The sequence below is a fragment of the Eptesicus fuscus genome, chromosome 16, assembly GCF_027574615.1.
Source record: "Eptesicus fuscus isolate TK198812 chromosome 16, DD_ASM_mEF_20220401, whole genome shotgun sequence".
Classification (NCBI taxonomy): Eukaryota; Metazoa; Chordata; class Mammalia; order Chiroptera; family Vespertilionidae; genus Eptesicus; species Eptesicus fuscus.
This window is the reverse complement of record NC_072488.1, coordinates 62012723-62019632: the sequence shown is the minus strand read 5'-3', so window position 1 is coordinate 62019632 and position 6910 is coordinate 62012723.

Genomic DNA, 6910 nt, shown 5'->3' with positions numbered 1-6910 from the left:
TCCTCGGGGCCCCGGACGCCGCCAACACCGATTTGGAGGATTCTTAGGAGTTCTCATCTTACATTCAAGTCCTCTAGCCATTTTGACGGAGGAGAATCAAGAGGAAGGCTGGGCTAAACAGGACGGCTGGGCTAAACAAAGGAACTGCGAACTGCGCCGCGCGCAGAGGTTTCAGGGGCGCGACTGGAGGACGGAGCGTCTGCAGCCCAGAACTACAGGAGAGATGGCTGAACGGCAGATTTACAGCTAAGAGGGAAGAGGAAACCAGCTAAATCGGAGGGGACGAGGTGCGGAGGCGCGTGGGTCGGGCTGGTGGCGGGGGAAAGGGGCTTTTGTTCCAAACCTAGGGGAGATTAGCTCTCTATCACCCTGAAATCCAGCTTCTGGGGACCCTCGGGAGACCCAGATGCCTGCGGGGAGAGGCGGGACTCTTGCGGAGGTGCACCCAGCAATCAGTGTTTGCTGCGCTAGAGCGCGGAACGAGGGGACTTAGAAACTTGGAAGGCAGAAGGAGCAGACTCGCAGCCATTGCGGCTCACCGCACCATGGCCTATTGGCGCCCTGAGACCCCGCCGCACCCTGGGACCCGACCCGCCCTGAGACCCGCCCCGCCCTGGGACCCTGCCCCGCACGTTTTGAAGACCCGCCCCGCAAGTCTTGCAGGCGCATCTACGCTCCAAGCAACGGCTTATGCATGTGGGTGGCCTGCCCTCTGGCAGTGGACCAGATGAACTGCTGTTCTAGTCGGACTGCTCCAGGGCCACTCAGACAGGAGGAGGAAACTACAGTTTTTGCTGTAATCCCTGCTGAGTGCCTAAGGCAGTGGCTGTTCTACGCCCCATTGGGGACCCAGAAACGAGGGCATCTGGTGGTCTGTGGGAAATGACACCAGATTTCAACCACGCGCATAAGGGACACATCCAACAGGCAGATTCAGTGAGCGCCAAAGCCTTGCTGCACCAAGACCCGGCCCATAGGAGTGTCTCCTGCACAGCAACTCTTCCTTTATAGACAAAGAGAGCCCTCCCGGTGACACCAGCAACAATCAAGACTTAACTATACAAGGGAGGACCGGGATGGAAGCATAGGGTGGAGGCCTGGATGTTGCCTGCCACAACAACTTTGAGGCTGCGATGGGAGAACGGAGCAGACACCACCCAAGACCACCATAGGGCTGGCTGAGTGGATGCTCTGCAGCTAGAATAAAAGAGGGGTATGCGGGATGATGCTGATGCAGATGACCCAAGGACCACACTTTGGGAACTGCGGCTCGGGCGACGCAGTGGCGACCTGGAGCGTGCTCGGCGCGGTCCCCCCGGCGGTCTCCGGCTGAGGGGGCGGCTCCACTGGCTGCCGAGCACGGACAGACGGGCCCCTGTGAGACGTGGGGTGGGGGACTCTGCGCTTGCTGGCCTCCAAGTCCTTCAGGAATCTCGGTGCCCCGGGGGCGGACGGGTGCGCATGCTCGGTGACCGGCCGCCGCTGCGGACCCAGGGGCCGGCGCAGCGACGCCGGACCAGCCCGCCGCCACACACCGGGCGCACCGGACCTTCGCCGAGCAGCCGCCCGACGAGTTCTGTGGCGGCCGTCCTGGAGCTCTGGCAGGATGGCCGGGGGGTTGCTGGGGGGGGTTGACCGGCGGGAATTGGGATCGGGAGGACGGGGCCCCACTGGGACCCGGGTGTGGGCGGGGTTGCGTGCCTCTGGGCTCGGGAGTGGTCGCGCGCCTCCGGGTATGGGTGGGGCCTCGCGTCCCTGGGTCTGGGTGGGGCCCCGTGCCCCTGGGTCCAGGTGAGGCCGGATTCCGGGTCCGGGTGAGGCCAAGTGCCCCTGGGTCTGGGAGAGGCCAAGCATCCCTGGGTCCGGGTGAGACCATGTGTCCCTGGATCTGGGTGAGGCCTTGTGCACCTAGGCCCGGGTGAGGCCACGTGCCCCTGGGTCTGGGAGAGGCCAAGCGTCCCTGGGTCCGGGTGAGACCATGTGTCCCTGGATCCGGGTGAGGCCTCGTGCACCTAGGCCCGGGTGAGGCCACGTGCCCCTGGGTCTGGGGGAGGCCAAGCGCGCCTGGGTCCGGGTGAGACCATGTGTCTCTGGATCCGGGTGAGGCCTCGGGCACCTAGGTCCAGGTGAGGCCACGTGCCCCTGGGTCTGAGAGAGGCCACGCACCCCTGGGTCCGGGCGAGACCATGTGTCCCTGGATCTGGGTGAGGCCTTGTGCACCTCGGCCTGGGTGAGGCCACGTCCCCCTGGGTCTTGGAGAGGCCAAGCACCCCTGGGTCCGGGCGAGACCATGTGTCCCTGGATCCGGGTGAGGCCGCGTACACCTAGGCCCGGGTGAGGCCACGTGCCCCTGGGTCTGAGAGAGGCCACGCACCCCTGGGTCCGGGCGAGACCATGTGTCCCTGGATCCGGGTGAGGCCTCGTGCACCTAGGCCCGGGTGAGGCCACGTGCCCCTGGGTCTGGGAGAGGCCAAGCGTCCCTGGGTCCGGGTGAGACCACGTGTCCCTGGATCCGGGTGAAGCCTCGTACACCTAGGCCCGGGTGAGGCCACGTGCCCCTGGGTCTGGGAGAGCCCAAGCGTCCCTGGGTCCGGGTGAGACCATGTGTCCCTAGATCCGGGTGAGGCCACGTGCCCCTTAGTCCGGGTTAAGCCGTGCCCCTGGGTCCGGCCGAGACCAAACCAGAGGGAGTCGGACCTCCATTACCACCATTTGTCCACCATCCAGAGCTGAGGGGTCAGTGCTGACATGTACACATAAGGAACTGGTGGACATTGAAATTGGGTCTCAAAAAAACTGTTGGTCCAGAAAGAAACTCACTACAGAATGATCCATCTGCCTGTCAGCATAACTATTATTGCTCGTCTCACATTCAGTTCTCATAAGTATATATCTAGTGACATATGATCTCGCTCATCTAGGGGAAATGATGAACAACATAGACTGAGGAACAAGAACAGAACCAGAAGCAAGGAGGCATCGATCAGACTATCGGGCCTCAGAGGGAGGATAGGGGAGGGTGGGGGGAGGGGGAGAGTTCAACCAAAGGACTTGTGTGCATGCATATGAGCCTATCCAACGGTTAAGTTCAACAGGGGGTTGGGGCATGCGTGGGGAAGGGGGGGGATGGGAATGGGGGGATGAGGACAAATATGTGACACCTTAATCAATAAAGAAATTAAAAAAAAAAAAAGAGGGACTATTGCTGTCAATCACTCTATCTTTTATCTTTCCCAGGTCCGTCTCCCAGGAATCCTGTGTACCCATTAGCCCTTGGCTGCCAAGGCCTCTCACTCTGGTGGTGCTGCCACCATGACACCCAATGATTGCTGAGTGGTTTCTCACACACTCTCTCCTTTGACCTTCACAACACCCCTGAGGCAGACCTTACTATTGAGCTCATTTTCAGATATGTTCTCTTGGCATTATGCAGGGGATGTAAGGGCAGGAAATGTCAACGTTCTGTGACCTCTAATAATGTTCTCAGCATTGATGCCTAGAGTGCTGTGAGGCATTGATTGCCAAGAAAGAGAAAGGATGAGAGTATAATCATGAGTAAGTCCAACCAGGAAAACAAAACAGTTTTAGCTTTTTTTTTTTTTTTTTTTTTTTTTGCTTTAAAAACTATTGATAAAACAACCTTTCTTTGTCCTCCAGTGAAAGATTGGTTTTAGCCAATTAAAATAAATGATATTTTACAAAGTAGAATGTAAACCTAAAGCAATTCGTTTTCCCTAAAGTTGACACAGGCAAAAGTATATAAAGAAAATTGAGGAATACTTTTAAAATATTTAACGGGACCACGGTTGAGTCTAACATCTTAATTTTGTTCTCAGGGAATCAACTGGGACAGTTCTATTATATCTAACTAGAGGCCTGGTGCACAAAATTTGTGCATGGGTAGAGTCCCTAGGCCTGGTTGGTGATCAGGGCTGATTGGGCCTTCCAGCTGCTGGCCAGGGCCTCCCTTCACTGGCTGCTGGCTTCCAGCTGGAGCCTTCCTTCATTCCAAGCCACCCCCTGGTGGTCAGCACACATCATAGTGAGCAATTGAACTCCTGGACTCCTGATTGAACTTCCGAGGGGACAATTTGCATATTAGGCTTTTATATATATAGACTAGAGGTCTGGTGCACAAAATTCATGCACTGGGGGTCCCCTCAGCTAAGCCTGCACCCTCTCCAATCCAGGACCCCTTGGGGGATGTCCGACTGCCGGTTTAGGACAGTGTGACATCCCTCTCACAATCCGGACCACTGGCTCCTAACTGCTCACCTGCCTGCCTGCCTGATTGCCCCTAACTTCCCCACCACCACCCCCCACCAGCCTGCCTGCCGGCCTGGTCAACCCCAAATGCCCCCCCCCCCTGCCGGCCTGGTTGTCCTCAATTGCCCCCCTGATAGTCTGGTTGTCCCTAACTGCCCCACCTCTGCCAGCTTGGTCACCCCTCACTAACCCCTGCCAGCCTGGTTGCCCCATGCAGCCTGCTGTTAGGTCATTTGGTCGTCCCTCACTAACCTCCCTGCCGGCCTGGTCACTCCACACAGCCTGCTGTTCAGTCATTTGGTTGTCTTTCACTAAACCCCCTGCCAGCCTGGTCACTCCACACAGCCTGCTGTTCAGTCATTTGGTTATCTTTCACTAAACCCCCTACCAGCATGGCTGCCCGACACAGCCTGCTGTTCAGTTGTTTGGTTGTCCCTCACTAACCCCCCTGCTGGTCTGGTCGCCCCACTTAGCCTGCTGTTCAGTCATTTGGTCATCCCTCACTAACCCCCCTGCTGATCTGGTCACCCCACTTAGCCTGCTGTTCGGTCATTTGGTCATCCCTCACTAACCCCCCTGCTGGCCTGGTTACTCCACACAGCCAGCTGTTCAGTCATTTGGTCATCCCTCACTAACCCCCCTGCTGGTCTGGTCGCCCCACGCAGCCTGCTGTTCAGTCATTTGGCTGTCTTTCACTAAACCCCCTGCCAGCCTGGCTGCCCGACACAGCCTGCTGTTAAGTTGTTTGGTTGTCCCTCACTAACCCCCCTGCTGGCCTGGTCGCCCCACGCAGTCTGCTGTTTGGTCATCTGTCCGGTTGTTTCAGTCATGACGGCCCCTGGCTTTTTATATATTAGGATTAGTCATTCGAATAGATTATGGAGACTCTTGGCATGGAAATCATGAGGCATAGTGAGGCTTATGTACTATTTCCAGATTATTCTTACTATGTCGTGAGGTCATGGAGGAAAGAAAGCAATGTTGGAGGGATAGTCCCAACCTCCAGATCTATCTAACACCTGTGAACTAGACCCTTCCCATATTTCTAGACATTTCAGAATTCTTGGTTGATTTCCAAAGGCCAGTATCCACACCTCTGTGCCTACAGCGTCTTTCCCTTGGAACTGCAGAGGAGTGTGCTGCCTACTTGCATGGCAGATGAGAGGCGCAAAGAATTAACACTCTCTCCCTTGCAATCGATGGCTTTTAGAAGTTGATGTATAAAGTCCTCAGCTCCTTGTCCCTTGAATAGAATAATTCTGAAGTGTATGTTTTGTACCACTCCTTGATGCTTGCTTGCAAGATTGAGCTCCAGTGCTGTGGTAGCTGGCTTAATGACACATCATTTTTCTGTCTTCTTTCCCCTGTATCACTGAGCCACTTTATACCAGCCCTCCCTGGACCTCTTAAATAAACTATCTGTAATTGAGACCTTATCTCTAGATTTGCTTCCATGGGAACTAAACGAAGCCACCATGAATATGGACATCTCTTGGCATCCCAATCATAACGAGAAAACTGGGGAAATAGATTCAGACTACAAGTCAATGAACTATTTTTTATTTTTCAAATTACTTGGAAATTATCTCACCTGGATGCACTTTATTGCCCACATGCAGGGATGATAATTAAAAATATTTAACAATTGATACAGTATGGTCCTCAGTCAATCTCACCAGCTGACCACTGGCTCTGCCCAGTGAAACACAGGGGTCCAAGTTCTTCCTGGGTCAAATCTTCAGGCTGATTGGGAGGTTATTGGGCAGAGAAGGGTTTACGTAGCTTTCTCTAAGGGGGCTCAGTGGTATGTGGCATAATTTTTATTCCTTCTCAGAATGAGAAGTAAAGAGGAACATTTATCAAGCATCTCCAAAGAGAGCTAAAAGGGCCAGCAGGGCACACATAGTGGGGACTCTGGTAGCGTTAGACGCCAACATGTATTATTTATGTCTTCTTCTGAGTATAGTAAGAAAAAATAAAAGCCACAAATTCTCCTGGTTTCCTTCTAGAGAATTGTCTCTTCTCCATTGTGGGTAGTGTGGGCAAGACCAAAGAGCAAAGTAGCCAAGGGGTTGGTGTGTGTATGGCTCAAGATATGTCCATCAGAGTCTCTCTCCTGGGACTATGAATGTGAAGCAGAATGATGAAAGGATAGGAGGAAAGTCTTCGGAGTTCATTGATACAGTGAGGGTGCTAATTCATGCAGAGGAATGTTGTAAAGTATGGTCAATCAGTTCCTGCTACAGACGCCAGAGTTGCCTGGTTTCTCTTCATGTCCATGACCTTCTCATTGGTCCTAGGAGTCTTCTGATAGCCTTCCAGTAATTTCCTTTTATTGATTACATTTTCCAAAATTAACTTTTGCTGGCAACCTTAAAACCATAACTAATTTGGTCCCTATTGTTTATCTTCAGCCATATTTTATGGGGAGCCAACCCCTTAAAAGAGTGTGTGGCCCTAGCTGGTTTGGCTCAATGGATAGAGCATCGGCCTACAGACTGAAGGGTCCCAGGTTTGATTCTGGACAAGGGCATATGCCAAGGTTGCAGGCTCAATCCCCAGTAGGGGGTGTGCAGGAGGCAGCCAATCCATGATTCTCATCATTGATGTTTCTGTCTCTCTCTCCCTCTCCCTTCCTCTCTGA